The 19418-nt window shown below is 40.9% G+C and overlaps 2 long non-coding RNA genes across 3 annotated transcripts; one reads left to right on the top strand and one right to left on the bottom strand.

The window, feature by feature from the left end:
* The first annotated feature begins 285 nt into the window (after positions 1-285).
* Positions 286-14523, top strand: LOC135300211 (uncharacterized). 2 transcript variants are annotated; one of them, XR_010362090.1, is made up of 3 exons: positions 286-2940; positions 6697-6763; positions 9646-14523. It is a non-coding gene; the product is annotated as an uncharacterized LOC135300211 (long non-coding RNA). The 2 variants fall into 2 exon arrangements; XR_010362089.1 differs by having other exon boundaries at positions 9474-14523.
* Positions 8092-8962, bottom strand: LOC135300210 (uncharacterized). Its single transcript, XR_010362088.1, has 2 exons — positions 8800-8962; positions 8092-8404 (listed from the first exon to the last, which is right to left on the bottom strand). It is a non-coding gene; the product is annotated as an uncharacterized LOC135300210 (long non-coding RNA).
* Positions 14524-19418: the final 4895 nt, after the last annotated feature.

Here is a 19418-nt window from a genome sequence, read left to right as displayed (position 1 = left end):
ACCGCTCCGCCGCCGCGGAGGCGGCGCGGCCCGCGGCTCCCCCCGGGCGCCGCACGTCCGCCCGCCCACCCTCCCTCCCTCCCTTCTTCCCTCCCGCACAACGGCCGCGCCGCCCGCACAACGGCCGCGGGCCCGGGGCGCGCCCGGCCGTTGGGCACCGCGGCCGCACGGCCATGTTGGCCCCGGGCAGGGCGGCGCGGGCACGGCGAGCGGGACCGGGAGCGGGAGCGGCCGCCCGGCCAGCCCCCGGCCGGACAGCAACCCTGTGCGCGAGGGGCGGGGGCGATGCCCGCGGGGCAGTCGGCGTGTGTGGGAATCCTGTGTGGGGACAGAGGAACCGCGGGATGGCCGGCTCGTCAGGCGGCGGGGACCCCTCTGTCAGACCGGAAAGACAAAGGTGGCCCCGTGGGACGAGGGATAAGTAACTTGAAACGCATATTTTTAAGTGAAAACTTAAAAAAAGGAAAAAAAAAAGGAAAAAGAAGCTTTTGGGATTGCCCGGGAGGCGTAAATGGCTCAGCCTAGTATGAGAGTGCGAGGGGTGTTATTGGCCTTGTTTTCCAAACTGCACGACGTGCTTTGTGGAGTACAATGCTTTGAATTCCTGGTTTGTCAGCTCGAACGTCATTACTGCCAAAAATAGAAGACTAAGCATTTGCCCCGCTTGGAACAGCGTTGAAGTGAACTGTCCTACCTACGCTCAGCCCTTTTTGAAGTCCATACAGATGTCACAGGTTTTTGTTTTGAAACAGCTGGTAGGTCATAGACAGACCTCCCTTCATCCCTTTCCACAGAAAAGATGGAAAAATTAATCTCTTCTTTCCCTATGTCTAAGCAAAAAAAACCCCAAACAACCAAACAAAAAAACAACCCAACAACCAACCAAACAAACAAAAAAACCCAAAAAACTAAATAAATCCATGCCTTTGCCTCTTCCAGTGCCACAGATACTGATACAAAGAAATAAACAATTTCCCTAACCCCTCCTGTCACATAGAGAAAACAATCACACCCACCTAATCTTTTCCCTCTACTGTAACTGAAAGAAAGCTTTGTCTTCTGCAATATCCCCCCAATGTCCCTTCCCATTGGCTGCCAGGTGTATAAATTGTGGGGTTTGATTACTTTCTGTATTTTCTCATCATTTTCACAAGCAGTGCATGCACATCAAAGGTATCTGCATATCAAACACTCTGATAACATTAGTCTTCTGAGACACCTTAAATGTTTCACGAATGGCAGACAGGAAAAAAAAAAAGAAAGAAAAAAATATACTTTCCTAGTTAGTCCAGGGAGGGGTGGAGGGGAAGCTTGTTCATGCTCAGGCTAGATAAAAAACTGGAATTTATACCATTTATCTTTTCGTAGGGCTTGCAGGAGTTCTTTATCTTGAATGATGTGTCTTTTCTGACTGTCAGTGTCACAGATGGTTTCATGCATGTTCAGAGGTTGCACCTAAACACTGAGATAAGACAAAGCCCTCTAAGTTGTCCTGATTCAACCCCTTCCCAGTCAAGTACACTGTCCACAGTTCACTTTCCACAGTTTATTCAAACACTCTTGGACTGCTATGAAGACTATGTAAAAAATGGAGCTAGTCTATCACATAGTAAACAGTATTTAAATTAACTCAGTGGGAACACATTACAGTGGTGCCTGTCCAGCTATTCTCTTTCTAAGACTGCGTGTGCTGTAAGCATCAGTCTTGAATCCTGTGAGTGGCCTTGGGCCTGCTTGGATGCCTTTCTTTGTCTCTCTCTCCATCTGCAGCCCATCCTGACATTTGCTGTCAAGGATGGTACCTGATGGAGTCTGAATTGCAGCTCAAGGGCAAGCCCACCTTGATTCTTTCTGAATGCAATGCAAGAAACTTCAGTTTAAAAGGCCCTTTCATGCAGAATTTAGATTGATAAAGATTTTTCCTCCTCTTTGATAAAAGAGGAGGAAAATGCTAATATAATCACAAAATATCATGGTGGCAAACAGCAATGCCTTTAACAGCTCTCTTTAAAATCCTAGAGGCAGATATACAGAGAAAAGAAGAAAGCAAAACCTAAATAGTCAAAGGCAAAGCAAAGGTTAATTATTTCATGGCCAAGCCTTACATTCAGAAATCTGAACTATTTCCTGTTCAGTGTCCACAGGACTTTCTTCTTTGTGATACTGGCCATACTGAGCATATTGGCACTTTCCAGACCAGCGCTACACAGGATGAGGTCAACAGGCTTCAGTTCCCAGGACAGAAATAAGAGTTAGGCACCTGACAGGAGAAAGTGTACGGTGCTCAGAAATTAGAGAGTAAAATGAGTCAGGATTTTATTGATCCTTTTTCCTGCTCACTCAGCTTTTATTACTCAAAGGTTTGAACTAACCTGTAATGATAGAAGATTAGTCTTCTCTTTCTTGCAAACAAATCCACTGAGTATTCATGAGTGACAGACTACTTAGAATCATAGAATAGTTTAAGTTGGAAGGGACTTTTAAAGGCATCTAGTCCAACTTCCTGCAATGAGCAGGGGCAGTTTCAACTAGATCAGGTTGCTCAGAGCCCTATACAACCTGACCTTGAATTTTTGCAGGGGTGGAGCATCCTCACATCTCTAGTGGTACCAACTGTGCCAGTGTTTCATCACCCTTGTGAAATATTTCTTCCTCATATCTACTCTAAATCTGTCCTCACTGAGTATAAAAATTGTACCCCTTGTCCTGTTGCAACAGGTCCTACCAAAAAGGTTGTCCCCATCATTCTTATAAGTCCCCTTTAAGTGTCGAAAGGCCACAGTAAGGTTTCCCTGGAGCCTTTTCTTTTCCAGGCTGAACAACCCTGCCTGTCTCAGCCTGTCTTCACAGTGGAGGTGCTCCATTCCTCTGGTCATTTTTGTGGCCTTCCTCTGGACCCACTCCAACAGGCCCAACTGGTACTTCCAAGAGACTTGTAAGGTAGTGTCATCAAAGTAGTTGTTTTTAAGAGAAATATCTGAAAACTTTATTTCCAGACAGGTATCCAAAGAGGCCTGTTGACTGGAAAGTGCCAGCTCAGTGGGACAAAGGCCCTAACTGGTTCTGTGCCACAGTGGGCACCTAAGGAATAAGGTGAGGGAGCAGTTGGAACTGCTGGGGGCAATCAGAAGGCTGCTTGCCACAGCCGTTTTGGAGAGGTTTAGGTTGGTTTGTTAGAGATATCATCCTCCCATGATAAACTGTACCAAGTGTTCCAGTACAAAAATTAACAACTATTTGGTAAAAATAAAGTGGTGAAATCACAACCATTAAATTACAAAATTAAAATTCATTAAAAAAATAAAAGCCCAACAGAACCAGAACATTCTAGAATAAAACCTGATAACTGTAATACCTTGTCTAAAAGCGTTCCTGCCCACACAGAACATTAAAATGCATTATTGAAGATATTATTCTGGTAGTGTGGAGAGACACAGAGTGTGCTGTGTTTCTTGAGCCATTCAGTCAGGCCCTTGTGACCAAGACGGATATTAATTCTAAGCAGACTATGAGGGGTTGCTGAGGTCTGTTTGTCAAGCTGCCTGGGGACCCAGTTGATATCTGGTTGCCTTGCACTGTACCTCCTTAGCAGCCCTGTGAGATATCCTATGCCAGTCCACTTGCCCTTCTAAATAGATGGGCTAAGGTTTAATTAAATGGGGCTTTGGTATGCAGTTGTAGGGCAAGCAAGGCTGGCTGGTCAGTCACAAAGCATCTCTGCCACTGTGGTATTAGCAAATGCTTATGTGGCCAGGCACCAGGGAATTCCTGAGAAGCCATGCATGTCCAAGGCTGCGGTGATGACACTGTGGGGCTCCCACGGTGACAGGTGCAACGATTGCTCAGCACCTTGCTATGCTTTGTCCATTCTCACCAGGCACAGCAAATTATTTTGGCTGTAGATAAACCACACTAGGTAAAGCAAATACAAGGCTCCTCAAACATCAGGGGGTTGAAGGACATGGCACTTAGTGACATGGCTTAGTGATAGGCTTGGAACTGTTAGGTTAGCTTTTGGATTTGTTTAACTTAAGGGTCTTTTCCAACCTAAATGATTCTGTGATTCTATGAAAAGTAAGAGGTTAAACAAGCCTAGAACACAGAAAGTAAAAATGTGGCTTTCTGCCACCTTTTAATCATCCCCTCCTACTAATCAGAATTTGCATGAAGGAGGATCATTACTAATTCTCAACATCTTTTAAAAGGTTCTTGTGAAGCAGACCTTAAATGCTGAGCTGGAGACATTAAAACACGAGAATGTGTCTCACCATTAATTAATCATGGGGCCAAGCCTGTTGTCTCAGCCAGTAATATGTATTTTAAAAGTAAACCCTTAAGCCCAGTAAGTGGTTGCTTCAGGATGGTGTGAACACAATCAGCACTAGGTTCTTGTTAATTTGTTGTGGATAATTTAGGCATGAGCAGGACTGTGTATAGTGTTGTCTTTCAGCAGATCATTCTGAGAGCAATGTAGGCACTTTAAAATACATCAACCTACAAATACTAGCACTGCAGATGGAAAGCACACCAGTCAGGACTCAACTAGCTCTCAAACATGCACTTCACTACGTGGTACACATATAAGATTTGCAACTCCACCCTCTCTCTGCCGTTCCCAGAAACAAAAAATTCCGAGCAGAGCATCTTCAACTTAGAATAAAATTGTATTTCAATACAGTTATAAAAGGTAAACATATGTATTCAGAGAAAGAGTGCAGAGAGTTACTGCCACAAGTCAACTTGCCAGTATATATTCATACTGACATGAGAGTATATGAAGCTAAACTGGCTTGCCAGGTTCAGATGTTTGTTGGCCTTCATTCCAGTGTGTGTTCTCTTGAGCTTAAACTTCCTTCTGTGTTCAAGGGTTTAAGAACTGCTGTTTAAGAACACATAATTCACAATTTCTATTACAGTCCTAAGATACAACAAAGGATGTTTTAGTGGTCAGTGAGTACACCCTGAAAAGAAACTCTGAGATTGCTCAGAGTTACTGTCTGTAAATCTGCAAGCATACAAATAGTTTTTACTCTTCTGCTGTTACAGCTATTTTGTGGGAGATTATCTCACAATATATTTGTATTCTAGTGCTGTCAAATTGCATATTAAGTAAAATGCTTTTCCTTTCCACCAGGCTATGCCAATGTTTCTAAATTTCTGTATTATATATTTCCTATATAACTTCTGGATTCTTATAGTATTAATATCATTAGAACATTAGAGTTACTCCTTTTTGTATACTCCCAGCAAATTTAATGGGAGAAGAAAAGATTCCTGTTTTCCTGTCTCATCCAGAAGCAATTCTGATAGAGTCACTGGAGTAGCATTAATATAAAACTAATCTCAGGGAAAAAGCCTAATGCTGGTTGAATCTTTTGAGCTGATGCACACCCTTCTTTATGTACTCAGTAGAAAAGTGAAACTCTGGAAGAAGAAAAGAAAAATTATGTGTCTTTGGCTCTTCTTGTGTAGAGCCTTCCACCATGTTGTGAAGCTGCTGTATTGCCCCAGCTACACAATTAAGGAAGATGTGATAATTGCAGACATAAATTAAAACTACTGTCTCTCCTGTCACTTGGATGTTAATCTTTGCTAAGTCTTATAAAACAACTGTTACTGCAAATTTAGTTTGCAGATGATACCCGGGATTTCTACCAAAGAGTTTCATAGTGAAACCACAAACTTGTTAAACCTTATGTCATTTCTGAATTCAGTTTCCTATTTTAACCACCTTGAAAATCAATGTAGAAGCTCCGTGTAGTCTTTCTTGCACTCATTGTGTGGGCTACTCTGTTTCAAAACCAGCTGTTCACACATGGGGTTAGTTCCAGCTGTTGAAACACTGGTAACCTTTTCTCATCCAATTCCACATGTGAAACGAAACAGACCTAACTTTAAAGGGTTTGTGGGACTCAGCTACTCTTCACAGAAGTATTTAATAGAACCTGGGATTTAATTCTGTCAGATGCTGAGAAGTTTCCTCTCCCTTGAATCAGAGAGCCCAGTATCTCATAGGGTGTACTGAAATTGAGAAATTACATATGTCACTCACTTGTAATAAAGCTCATTATTAAAATTTTCAAAATTATTAAAATCACTGCCCTGTGAAAGCACAAAACGGAGGCATAATTAAAAGATAATGGGTCAGAGGAACTCAGAATCCAGAAGGAACTCTGACCAAGTTATTTTCCTCACCCAGGCTTTCTCTGGGCAGAATTTATTTATAGTAAAAGAAAAATGAATCATTAAGTCCCAGGGTCTGACCATTATATTATTAACTAGTATAATCTACTGTCAAGATTTACATGGTGGCTCTTGAGCTAGACCATGAGCCACCTGCTGAAAAGCAAAATTAAGGCTACATGCTGGGAAAGCTCTTTCTCATTAAAATATAATCAAGGTTTGTTAGGGCAACAAAAAAAAGAACCAACCTGATGTGCTAAATTAAACTGAGTGAGAACGGAAGGTATCACACAGCTGTGAAGGATTCTTCAGCTCCCTCTTTTGCAGGGTGTAAACCCTACATGGGCTAACCATGGGAAACACAGACTGCATCTCTTGAATGTATGTAAATTAAGCCCCGGGCCATATTTCCTAAGAATAGTATGTTAAACATATACTTTTAAACTTTTTCTTCTGTAATGTTAAACTTTTTCTTCTGTAATGAGCCTCCTTACCTTTCTCCATCGATCACAGAAGTGAAAAAAGGATTTCAAGTGAGCATGGTCGGGCTGATATTTGAGTACCAAGAAGGGATGTGCAGGTATGTATTTATAGTGTGGAGGGAAAGTTAAGAGGAATCTTCTCAATGTTTTCTTCTGTACCTTACTACTGTTCCTTGGGTGTGAAAGTACCATAAGCTGTCTGGCCTCTCATTTACACTGCTGTGTGAATGCTTGGAGGATGTGTGTATTCAGGTGTGAAGGGTGGGAAAATAAGGGTAGAAAATACATTATGTGACAATTAAACAGAGACTTTAATTTACTATCATCATTTCTAATCTCCTTCCAAAGGAATAAATGTACATATTAACACAAAATATTTCACCATAAATTCAGAAAATTGAAACTTAAAATCATTGTATAATTTGGAAAATTAAGTAAACAAAGGAAAATTCATGCAGGCATTCTACAAATAGAGAAAAAGAGAAAAGAGGCCCAAGGGGGCACTTCAGTATGTGTGCTATTTTATTAGTAAAATGAATCCCAGTGATTTCAAAAAGAGCATTCACACACAGTTCCACCTTTAATTAGGATCTCAGCTTTAAATTATAGAACACTTTTTGCTTAGCTGACATATTAATTTTAATTTGCAGAAAGGCAGAGGTTGCTGCCTACAGGTAACTCCCTATAAATAGATCTAGTTGTGTATGAAATGGGTAACATTAACACGAGGAGCTAGGCCTAATAAGTAGGCAGCTCATAAAAGGAAACCACGTGTGGCAGAAACGATGGTGCCAATGCCCATTCTAGTGCCTGGCAAAGTGTGCTGGGGTGTCAAAGCAGAGACAGAAACCATAGGTGACACAAATACCCAGGAGATTTCCCCCTGCATGAGCTGGCCAATTCAAGAACATCTGAAGGTTCTTTAGAGAAAAAGAGTCACTGTCATCACAGAATTCTCTTATGTAAAATAATGGCAAAAGCACTCATTTGGCAAAGTTCAGTGCATTGGACCTTCAGCCTCTGAAGGTGTGCAACTACAAGCTGCTGAATCTGGAAACAGGAATTCATGACTCACTGGGTCAGAGAGAGAAAGTGTTTCAAAGAGAAATTAAAGATGAGAAAGACTGCTGCTGTGAGGTTAGACTTTAGAAGGGTTTTTAATGCTGCATAAAGCACAGTAATATTCAGTCTCCCCAGTCCAGTCACGCAATGTGCAAAATTTTGGTGAGTATTTTGAATCAGGTGAATATTTTCAAATAGTTTTTAACTTCAGTTTGTAAAGGCTAATGATCCGCTTCTGTAAACATAAAACACACTGGAAAACAGGCAGTAAAAAGCCAAGAGGCAAGAAAGGAAGAAAACAAGGGTAGAAAAGTTAATATAAAAAAGGATTATGAAAAGCCACATATAAAAAGAAAGAATGAAGTAAAGCAACAAAACACAATCATCTTTTATTTTCTGACATTAGCTTCCTGGTAGTGTGACCTTTGCCTTTTTCTGTCTCTCCATTCAGTGCTGTTTCCACTTGTGCTCTCCTCTTTCAATTCAACGTTTCATCTCCTTCTGGTCCTTGTTTGCCCTCCTAGTATTGTCTTTCTGTCAGGGAGGAGGCTGCAGATGGGCCATAGCTGTCTGTCTCCCAACAAGTGATGCCATCACAGGGCTGTTCCCTTCCAGGAATTAGTGGGTGAAGATTGGAGTCCTGCTGTTTGCAGGGCATCAGCTAAGGAAAAGGAGAGCTGAAAGTGCAAGAGAATGACTAGACAGTGTCAGTGGCCTTAAGAGTGCTGAGCAAAGCTTCAGGGGGTTTTTCCTGAATGAAAATAGCCTGCCTCTTCAGTTTCTTTCCTGAGGACTCTGTGCTAGTCCTGCCCCTTGAACTGCATTATTTGTGTCTGGGGCATTTACCCATGAGAGTTGCTGCAGTACAAGGGAGCACAGGGCAAGGGGAGCCCAGCTTCAGACAGCCTGTTGGCAAGGGAATTGGGGCTCTGATAGGTAAATAGGTAATTTACTTTTTCTTAATTTTTTTTTACTTAAAAAAAAAGTAAATTTAAATTTTCTAATTAACTGATTTACTGAAAACTGTCCTTCTGGGTCCTTCCCTCCCTCTCACTCAACTTAATATATTTACCCAGTCTGCAGTTGTAGGGTTGAGTCCTTCCCACATGTTTAAGTCCTCTGTTTCCACTGCTACGCTTGTTGTTGGCATGGAGGACTGTAAAATAAATGTTACCCTGGCAGCTGGTTGTTCATTGTTGCAATGACATCTTCCCAGTTAGCCTTCTGGATAAGATTTTTACCTTGCACTTTTTTCACCTCTGCTCAGTAACGCACACCAAGCTTCTTGTCACTGTGAGATAAGCAGGATAGCATTAAGGATTCCACATTCCAAAGAAACACTTGTTGCAAATTGACAACAATTCAGAGCATCTCAAAATGGCATAGTCAAAGAAATTAATTCCTGAACCACTATATACATAAAGATTCATTCAGACAGCAAAAAGATGTCTTCTCCTTCTGGAAGTTTTAATGGGGTGCTAGACTGGTGACTTAATAAACTGCAGCTTCAAGAGAATGTACTAAATGGTCTGTTTCTGAGATGTAACACAGGCCATGCCATGTGAGGTTACAACACATGTCTAACTAAGACATTGTCAGTACCTGGGGAGTGCCACTGGACAGAGTGGTAATATATATATTCTGCCAAAATGAAAGTGAAAACATTTTTTTCATAGCAAGTGCTCCTCTCTGGCTTTTTAATGAAGTAGTTCAGTATTGATATTTGCCACTAACTGGTTTTTTTAGTTTCATTTTAGAGATGGAACTCTCTGTTGGTAAACTGCCAGAATCACAGGAAGCAAACCAGAGGACCAGAGGCACAGAAGCTGATAGAAGGGGAGCACAAATCTCCCAAGGATAGATGATTATTATTATTATTATGTATTTTTAAAAATAATTTTCCTCTCTTGTCTTTTAGCCAAACTTGTTTGCTACCTCCAAGATATAAAATAGAAGCTCCACACTGCTCCACACTTTTTCCCAACTCCTGCAAGAATGCAAAATTCATGCATTTCCTAGGGTTTTCCCATGGCATTCATTTCAGAAGAGCTTTCCCTTTTCAGACTTAAAAGTTGAAGTACAAAGAGATATGCACACTGCTTCATATATGTGCATATTGCATTTTTTTAATTGAAAGATAAGTGATTAAAATGTGCTGATCCCTTGAGAAATAAGGTTTCTGAGTAAATATTCAACTGTCATACCATTAGATGTGCTGAAACAGCACCAGTTGAATATAAAAACTCTCCCTGCTCACTTTGAGGGAGTTAATAGCAGTGGAGAGGAACTTGTTTGACAAGAAGGCCATTCACAGTGGCCATCAATATCAGGCAGGACACCTGACTGCTTCATGGTTTTTACAGAGAAAGACAGAAATGTTTAGAAGTTTTGCTATGCAGATTAATACGGAGAGAAGAAACTTCCTATATTTATTTTCACCTAGCTGAAAATTTGAACCCTGTGCCACTGTGGAGCAAAATGCTCCATGATCTACATGAGAAGGTAACTGAGGATCAGCAGAATATCTCAGCCATGAAACATGACATCCTTTGAACACATCCCCAGGAAACATTTTCGTGGGGAAAAAAGAACAACAGTTAACCTCAAGTGAGCAGATCTCGCAGAAGGAGACATTTTTATTTCCCATGTTGCCCAAGCACTGTGATGTGAAGTCTTTGAAATGACAGTAGCTACAAAAGACAGGAGCTCAGGCAAAGAACATGCCCTAGGGACATGTTGTGGCTCCAGCAGCTGTGAGGAAGACAGCTTAGAAAACAGCACCCAACACAGCACCTCTGGCACAAGCATCAAATGGAAGAAGGCAAACCTTGTTCCCAAAAATCCAAGCCATCTTCAATCAATGCACTTACCAGTAACTTGTGGAAGAATGTCTGTTAGTTGTATATATGCTGTTCATACAACTCACTGACTAAAACAAAATTGCTTTGACCACTCATATAAAAGCTTAAGGCATTGGGATATCAGGTGCCTCACTGAACTCTGGACTTCACATATTTGTTCTCAAACATTGCCCTTTCTTTGAGTGTTGTATATTGTATTCAGAAAATAACACTGAGGTCCAGTTTTCTTTAAGAGCAGATTTAGAATATGACAACTTCTGCTTTTGAAAGTAGATTGCTTTAGACACCTCTGGGTCTTGCTTTAAATAGAAATCACCCATGCAGTATGCTTGTCAACTTGGGCCAGACATGTCATACAAGGGTTGGTTGCATTTGGGAATTTTTTTTCTTTTTTTCACCTAGATATAAGCAAACCTTAATGTTGAAACTTTGAAAACAACCAGACTACTGTCATCTTTAGTTGAGAGAAAGAAACAGAAGCACAAGACTCTGCTTGAATTCTTCTTTCCCATATGGCTCAAAATAAGTCAAAACTGCCATTTTCTTGTTTTGAAGTTATTTTGAAGGTAATTTCTATTTTGATACAGATCCTGGAGGAATAGATGGAGGAGAAGAATGACCTGTTATGACAGTGACTTACATGTACCAGACATCATGGCAAAGATGGAATTTTCTCTGTGCCCTGAACAGGAATGCTCAATAGCAGCATGGTTTTGGTAGAGCTTTAGATAAATGAGCTCTCCATCCAGGTCTAATTAGGAAACACAACTTTGCTGTGCTGTCTCCAGTGATACCAGACCAGATCCACAAAACTACATTTCTCCAGTCTGCATCTTTAAAACCTGTTTCCAATCAGTGGTTTGATGCTTCTTGGTCATTGGTTCAGAGTGCTTATAATCAGTGCTTGCAAAAAAATTTAGATTTGTGTCTTTCAGGGTTGCATGTTTCCTTTGAGACTGACACTAATTTTAGCAGAGCCCTCGGCAAGAATAACTTGAATGCTGCAAGGCTGCATTGGGCTCTCTCCTCAACAGTGCTGTGGAGGGAGGATGTTTGCACATCCATGACAAGCCCTAACCTTTCCTCCCACTCTCAGCTTCTGTGACTTTGCCCCCTCAGGCTATGATTGCCCCATCTTTTCATTTTTGAGGCTTTGCAGACTTTGATGCTGTTGCTGACAGTGCTGAAAGCCAGGAGCAGGGGAAGGATGTGGTAAGGAAAAGTGATGTGTTGAGATTGAGAGGGAAATCAGGGAATTCAGTATTTGACATGGCCTGTCACTATCAAGTGAATGCACAGCATGGATAAGAAGGTGTGGACTGAAGGAATAGGTGGAAATATACTTGTGGAGCAGAGCTCTGGGAAGATGGATGTCTCCTTGAATAACTAGACTGGACACCACAATTCAGGTTTCCTATTCCATTTAGTAATACCAAGGAATCTTTGTCAGTTCCTGAAGACTTTCTCACAACATATTGGGTGCCCTTTACATATGCAAAATGAAAGAATCTGACAGGCACAAACAAGTTTGTCAGAAAGAAATTATTACTTTGTTGAAGAACGGATTGATGCCCTAAACACAATGAGCTGTGAGACTGGGTCAGTAAGACTCATTCTTACTTTTGGTGTGAAAGAAACAAACTACTTGGATCTCCAGGAATCTCCAGTCACACACAAGTGGCACAAAAAGTTGACAGCTCTGTTTGGTAATTTAGATCCTCCTGTAGGTTTTGTCTTTCTAGCCCGTCTGTCAAAAAGATACAAACCCCACACATCTAACAAGATGGTGAAGTGGGAGCAGTTAAAGCTGTAGACAAGTGTTGCGGTGTGACTTCATGATTTGCCTCAGTTTTCCCTGGTTTCTCCCTGAAATTTCCTTCCCCAGGTGGGCTGTCAATCAGCCTCCTTTTCCCCACCCTTGACCCCTGCTGGGCACTGTCTATCAACCCAGAAATTCCAAGAGCGTATTGAGTGATTGGCAGGTTCAAAGGATGCTCTCCACCCCCTGGGGACCATTGGCCCACCCAGGTGTCCCTTTCACCTGAGACCCCCTCCCCCTGTCCTGGTTGGTGCTCCCTGTGTTCCCTCCCCTGCCCCTCTGCCCAGGTAAAAGGACAAGCACACCGCGCAGTCAAGGTTCTGGTGGAGAGTTCTGGTGGGAGAGTTAAGGGGATTGTTGCAAGATTCAGAGGCCGTGCCACCAAAATAAAAACTCTGGATTAAAAACTCTCCGTCAGGACCTGCTCCTTTCTTCATCTCGCCTTAAGGGTTTCTCCAGCTCAGGAAGGCCTGAGGAGTGACCCCCTCAGCAGCAAGCTCCAGCCGTGAGCACTGGAGCTCGGGGCATGCCCAGACTTGTCCCCACGTGCCCAGCCTGACCGCAGGTACTGAACAGCGTCTCTGGGGAGAAAATTCCACAGGTGCTGCTATTTGGTCAGCAGCTGGGACCAGACAGACCAAGGCAGTCCCGTGTGTAATATTGGCAAACACCAATAGACAAGAATTAGTCAAGTCTGTACTACCTGGTGACTTTGATCTCCTTTCTGTTACCTGTTCTTTCACTTAGCAAGCTTTCCTAATCAATGCTCTTTTATCAGAGTCTTGTCCTTGTTCCGTGGTTGAAAATCAACTGAGATATCCTTCGTGTAACCCATCTGTCAGCCAGATCTAGATCAACCATTCTATTTTCTGCCCATAGGCATTTTCTTGTTAGACAGCCTCTGCATCTAGACCGTCTCTTCAAAGTTCACCTTGTACAACAGCATCTGAACAGAGAGCAAGAGAAAAGGATACAAGGAAATGTAGCTATTGTCAGAAATGGAAACAACTGCAAAAGTGGGTCAAGAAGGTATTCTCCAGCAGAAGCTCTAAATCTATAAAATGGGTCAAAATGGAAATTAACCTAGAACTCTCAGCATCTACCTGGGACAAGTGCCCATCAGCACATGGATTTCAAAGCTGTTTCAAGATGCAGTTTCATAGATTTTGAATTCTTCATAAGCCATGTGTGTTGAACTTCAGTGACTATCCCCATTTGTACAGCACTTTGACTTTATTTCTGAGTTTGTGTAGCTTCAAGTTCCAGCTATTAGTTGTCATCTGAAGCACTTTGTGTCTGATTTGAGTTCCCTGTATTACCAAAATTCAGCTTCCCACCTAGATTATCAAAGGCTTCTCTTACATTTGTATTGCAACCATTTTTGTGAGAGAAGTAGGCAAAGCAAGATTTGTTATGCATGCATTCAATTAAAAAAATTTCAAGACCAAAAAATAAAAGACTCCAGGATATGTTTATTTTTTTCTGAATGAACATTACAATACTTACTCCTTACTGCACAGGTCAGATTTTGCTTGCTGACAGTAATTTGTGTTCTGATTGCTATTCTTTAGAGCAACCTAACATTCTTTCCATTGATTGCAAAACTCAGGTTGCTTTGATTCTTGAGGAAAATTACTTAAACTAAGAATGCAAAGAACACAAGCCAAAAAACTCATGTATTTTTCTGACTGATAGATTATATTTCACCATCCAAAGCAGAAAATAAATATGTAACTCAGAAAGTAACAAGTGACAGAAATCTTGCCTCAAAGAGCTATTAGCCATTTAGTTGTGATCGCAACCTCATTTATTTTTGTAAGCCTTAATTTGATTTCAAAAGAAATGTATGATGCTGTAGCTAATTTCATCCTGATACCAAAGCTAATTTATCTCGCCTTTACATGCAGCATCATGTAGCTGGAAAGATTATTTTATTTGGATAGAGTTATGCAAAAGTGCTCATTTTATTCTTTATGTGTACAAGGTGTTTTCCCTGCAACTTAGAACCAGTTGATTCCATTCTGTGCCTCCCTTTTTTCAGGTCTGATCCTGTTGTTTTATTGTTTTATTCTAACAGTTGTTTTATTCTAACAATTGCAACACTGGAGGTTTTAGACACTACATTAAAAAACTCTCAAACAAGGGAAATAAAATCCTTATTTGTAAAAAATAAAGTTATTTTTTTGGTAGTTATTTTATATTTCATATACCACAGTCTGACCAAAAAGATGTTGAGAGTAAAGGTGTAAAAGATGTGATATACATTATATAATTATGTAATTGGATAATGTACATTCAAAGAATTCCAGCTAATGAGAGGAAATTAAATCTTTCCAAAGAACACATAAACAACACAAGCATCTTTCCAACACCAGAACATAAATCAAGAATAGCCTTTAAAAACTATGTTAAGTATTATATTTTTGTTTTCTACTGCTTCTAGAAAATCTTGATGTAATACTGACGTAGTTTTAGGTAAACAAAAGTACCAGAATACAAGAAAAACATTTTCTGTAGGTACTCACAAACTAAGAACAATCAAAAGCAGCAGCAGCAGCAGCAACAAAAATAGAGAATGTGTATCCTCCATGCTTTAAGAAGCTTTTTTAATGCAGAATAAAAGAAGAGTTAAATTGAAAACCAAGTGCTTAACAGGTGAAAAATATATTAACACGCCATGATAGCTTGCCAGTGTTTGTGGACATGAGTGAGACCCGACAAAGCAGAATGAGAGCACTTTGTGTGACTTCACACAACCATGGCAGTGAGAAAGAACTCACAGAGGCTATAATAATTATTTATTACCTTTCTGAGACCTGTCTTCACAGCCAGGGGAGTGATTAGTATCAATGGAAGTTAGGCTTGCAAGTATCCAATATGAATTGAAATAAGATATGTGAAAGAGAGGAGCAAATATGTGTATTACCAAGCATTTCAGAACAGACAGTTACAAATTAATAATGTGGTATTGGCTGTTCAGACATTTACTGGGAAATAAAGAGAAACCACAGTCTCCCGATTGCTCAGGCTCTCCTCTTCCTGTCAATAAGCCCGGCATCAGCAAACCCCCAGACCCAGAAAGGCACCATCATCTGCTTGGCTTCCTGACAGAGCTTCTCACACTTTGGGGGACGGCTGAGAGCAGGAACAGAGCAGAACACACCAAGACTAACACACCAAGAGGGCACTTGTTGCACAAGAAAAAGATCCAGATGTCTCCTGAGGGAGTTTCACACTTTTTCTTGAAGGGTTGGAGTGTTTCTGACTGAGTTTGCCGTGGTCTAACCAGGCTTGGCAGGGGCATAGAGCAGGGCTGTTGAGCCCTCCAGAGGCCCTGGAAGCAGTCTGTCAGATGGACACAGAAACTCACGTGGCTCTGAGCTGATATTCCAAAAGCATGTTCTGTGCTTCTGCCATTTTGTCAGCTGGGGATGGATAGGAAGACTTCTGCTTATCACTGAGTTAGTCTTTGGGGCTTTGGCCCAGCACACTTGTACATCATCAGTGGAAGAAGTAGATGAAGTGTGGTCCTAAGGTTAGAGAATCATAGGCTAGACATCAGAATATTATTCTTCTAAATGAAGAGGATCATTAGGGCTATTGATAGCAATGACTACCAAGGAGATCCCTTCCTTTTTATGTTATTAAATTTGTTTCATATCTAGAACCTAGTCTTAGGAAAACAAAATCTGCCTGATTAAGCTATCACAGGTAGATATATAGCAATTGTGGTTCAGCTTCAGGCTATGTCTATCAAATCTGAGGTTTTTTCTTGAAGTGTTGACTATGGAATTTTTTTTCCTTGGATCTCCTGGTGCCAGTCTGTCAAGGTCAATCAGCACAAAGTGGCACTGCTTGAAGAACCAGAATGACTAACTGGAGCATGGCAGTAGTATGTGTGTCACTGGTTGAGTAATTGAAACTAGAATAAAGCAAAAATGTTTGCCAGTACTTAGTATAAAAAGTTTGGTATAGGCAAAATTCAGCCTTGTGGCTTTGTGCAGCCACTTTCTGGGAATGTCACAGTTACAGGCTGTTGTGAGCACCATCGATTGAAAACCATGTCCTCTCCAGAATCTTCTTCAGGAAATAATTTTATTTGGATTGCTTCTGTTGTATTGACCAACAGTGTAAACTTTTGCATTGAATATATCCTGTATCTTCCTGATACAGAGATGGGAGAGCTGGAGTTTGTCTGCCAATATTAACCATCTTAAAGATTGGTTCCCAGTACAGATTAACTTTTTTTTCTCTTCTCTTATTAAGAAAGAGATACAGACACCTCTAGAGGACCTCATCAGTACCTGTGGTTTTTTCTCACTTAAAAAAGTTTATTTAAAAGTGTCTGGCTCAGCAAGTATAACGAATAATGAAATTCCAAACAGCAGTTTTGAGGAAAAGGTTGGTTGAATTTTGTTTAGGAAAGGAGTATCTTCTTCTTGAGCTTCATGGGTGACCATATAAAATAGAGTCTGCAAATCAAAAATGTTTCCAAATATAAGTCTGCTGTTGGCTTGGAGGGAGGCTGTAACACCAGAAAATGACACTGCTTCTATTACTATATGAATTACATAGAGAAGTGTCTTACTAAAAGGTAGCACTTCCTCACAGAATTAAATATCAAAGATTAAAACTAATTTAGCAATTCATTTTGTAATATAAAGTAGTTCTTAGCATACAGATAAAATTGTACATTTTTTAAACTAATGATAGGTTTTCAGGAGGCTGGCTGGGGAGTTTCATATCACAATATATATTTAGCTGGATGCATTTTTTTCAGTGAAGCTGCCAGTTTGTAAATTAGACCTATGTTCATGAACCAACAGTCATTTGTTAAAACTTTAACTTTCTATTTTTGCACATGAAGATTCCGACAAAGATTTTGAAGTCTGTTTTCTTTCTGATCTGTGTTTTTCAGGTTAGGCATATTGCATCTAAAGTCTGAAGTAGGTTTTCTGGGACAAGCTATCTGGGACATTTAATTTTATTTAAACTTACTCTTCCAATCCTATTGTCTTAGTACAGTAAATGCTTCATAATTGTTCTATATGCATAAGCAAGGCAATATCAGCCATTTACCTAGTACAATATCCATTTTGTAAAAGACAATTCTCCACGCTGCTTAGCCTGGGATCAGTATTTAAATGTACTCTGATTGTGGACTACTGTACACATTCATCACTTCTGTGCACTGCTTCCACACATAGAGCTCTTACTGCTTCAGAGCAGCTGGTCATGCATGATTACAAGCAGATCTAGCTCTACTTTCTTCCTGTCTAAAATCTTGACATATCTGTCCTGTGCTGAAAACGAGTGACGCAGCTCCATGACAATTCAAGTGTCATCACGCTGGGTTAACAAGGCCTTCATATCAGCATCAGGAGGAAATGTGTTGACACCTTGTTTACAACCATTCTCGGTGGACAACCAGAACCTACTCGCCTTTCTCTCACATCTATTTCACATTGGCACAATTCCGCTGGGTTTACAGGTACTTTTCTTGATAGCCATCTGAGATGAGAGTTAGATTCTTAATTCCCTGGTTTTCCTCATTCTGCAGTTGAATGTCAGTTTAAGGTCTCAGACTTGCAAAAGGCTTTGAATGACTTTCTGTGAAGTTGTTCTAAACATAAAAGTGTAAATTTAATAGTGTAGTTTTAAATTTTGAAAAGAATGTTTAAACGTGAAACTGTAAACATAATGAGGCATAAGTCTGATAATCATGTGAACCACATTTTTTTTTTTAATCCTAGAGTGCTGGAGGTTAGCAGTTTGATCCAGCCTTCTCATATGGACTAGTGATTTAAATTTTGAGTCCCTGATATGTGATAGGATTATGACTGAAAACAATTTTTTTCCTCAGTGATTAAAATATTTTCTTTTAAAAGGTTTGTCTTATGGATGAGGTGCATCTAGAAATAAGCATCAAAAACCACATATTCCTCTGTGCCTCTGGTGTCACTGCTATCATAATATCTCACTTCAGAAACTTCAGCACCACCAAGACATCCCCACTACTTGTTAACCATCTGCTTGTTGTCTTTTACTTTCCAGTTGATCCCAGACAGACCAGTAGTACTCACTTAAGTGCTTTAATACCACCCTTGCTACAGCTTTTGGGGTTTCTGTCTTTCTTCTTTCAGATGTTGTGTTTGCCAGTCACAGAAATCTCTTATTTCACTGCTGCAAGTATCCTTCTCTTTCTCTCGTGTTGCCTTTCCACATTCCCTCTGCTCTTCTGACATCTTCATTCTTTCATAAGGTCTGTTCCTTTGTGCATTTCTTTCACCCCTCTCTTTTTTTGTTTTTCTTTTATCACAGTCATCCATACTGTTGCTGCAATATGGCTTTGAACCCATTCCTTCACTCCTCCCTATAGGATTGTCTTCATTCTTTTGATAAAAGAAATCAGGGAGGAGGGAGAACAGGAGGGAGAAATGGGCACATGAACTACATTCTCCACTAGCATGAGTTCATTGTCCTCATCTTTTCTGCATTGTAATACTTCTGTTATTCTCTTCTGACTCATATAAACCATGCCTGGTAATATTATCCTCCTTCTGCATCTTGCCAACCCCATCATACCCTCAGTATGACCCTGGCTCTGAGTTTCCATGTCCTTGCATTCCACCAGAGAAAAGCTCTTTGCCCATGCTTCATTTTGCCTCTTCTCTCATTGCTATAGTGGCATAGTCAAGAAGAAATCAAGTCCAGCAGTTTCTACTTAGGGCAAAAAAAGTGTTTTTCCACTTCTCCCTGCCAGACAGGAATGCAACTGAGGAATTTGCAGAGCTCTGGCTGCAGCCTCCTACTCCTGCCCCCAGCAGCTGCTGCTGCCCCTTTGCCAGCTCCTTCTCCAGCAGCCGCCTTGCCAGGCTCCTCCTGCCTTTGAAACTCACCGATGCCCTCAGGCATTGCAACCAGTAATGCCCCTACAGCTCGGGGGACTGAAAATATCCGCTTGCCCATAAATATGTACACGGGCACATGCTTACACATATAAATGTGTGT

The sequence above is a fragment of the Passer domesticus genome, chromosome 5 (assembly GCF_036417665.1).
Source record: "Passer domesticus isolate bPasDom1 chromosome 5, bPasDom1.hap1, whole genome shotgun sequence".
Taxonomy (NCBI): Eukaryota; Metazoa; Chordata; class Aves; order Passeriformes; family Passeridae; genus Passer; species Passer domesticus.
This window is presented reverse-complemented; position numbering and strand designations above follow the sequence as displayed.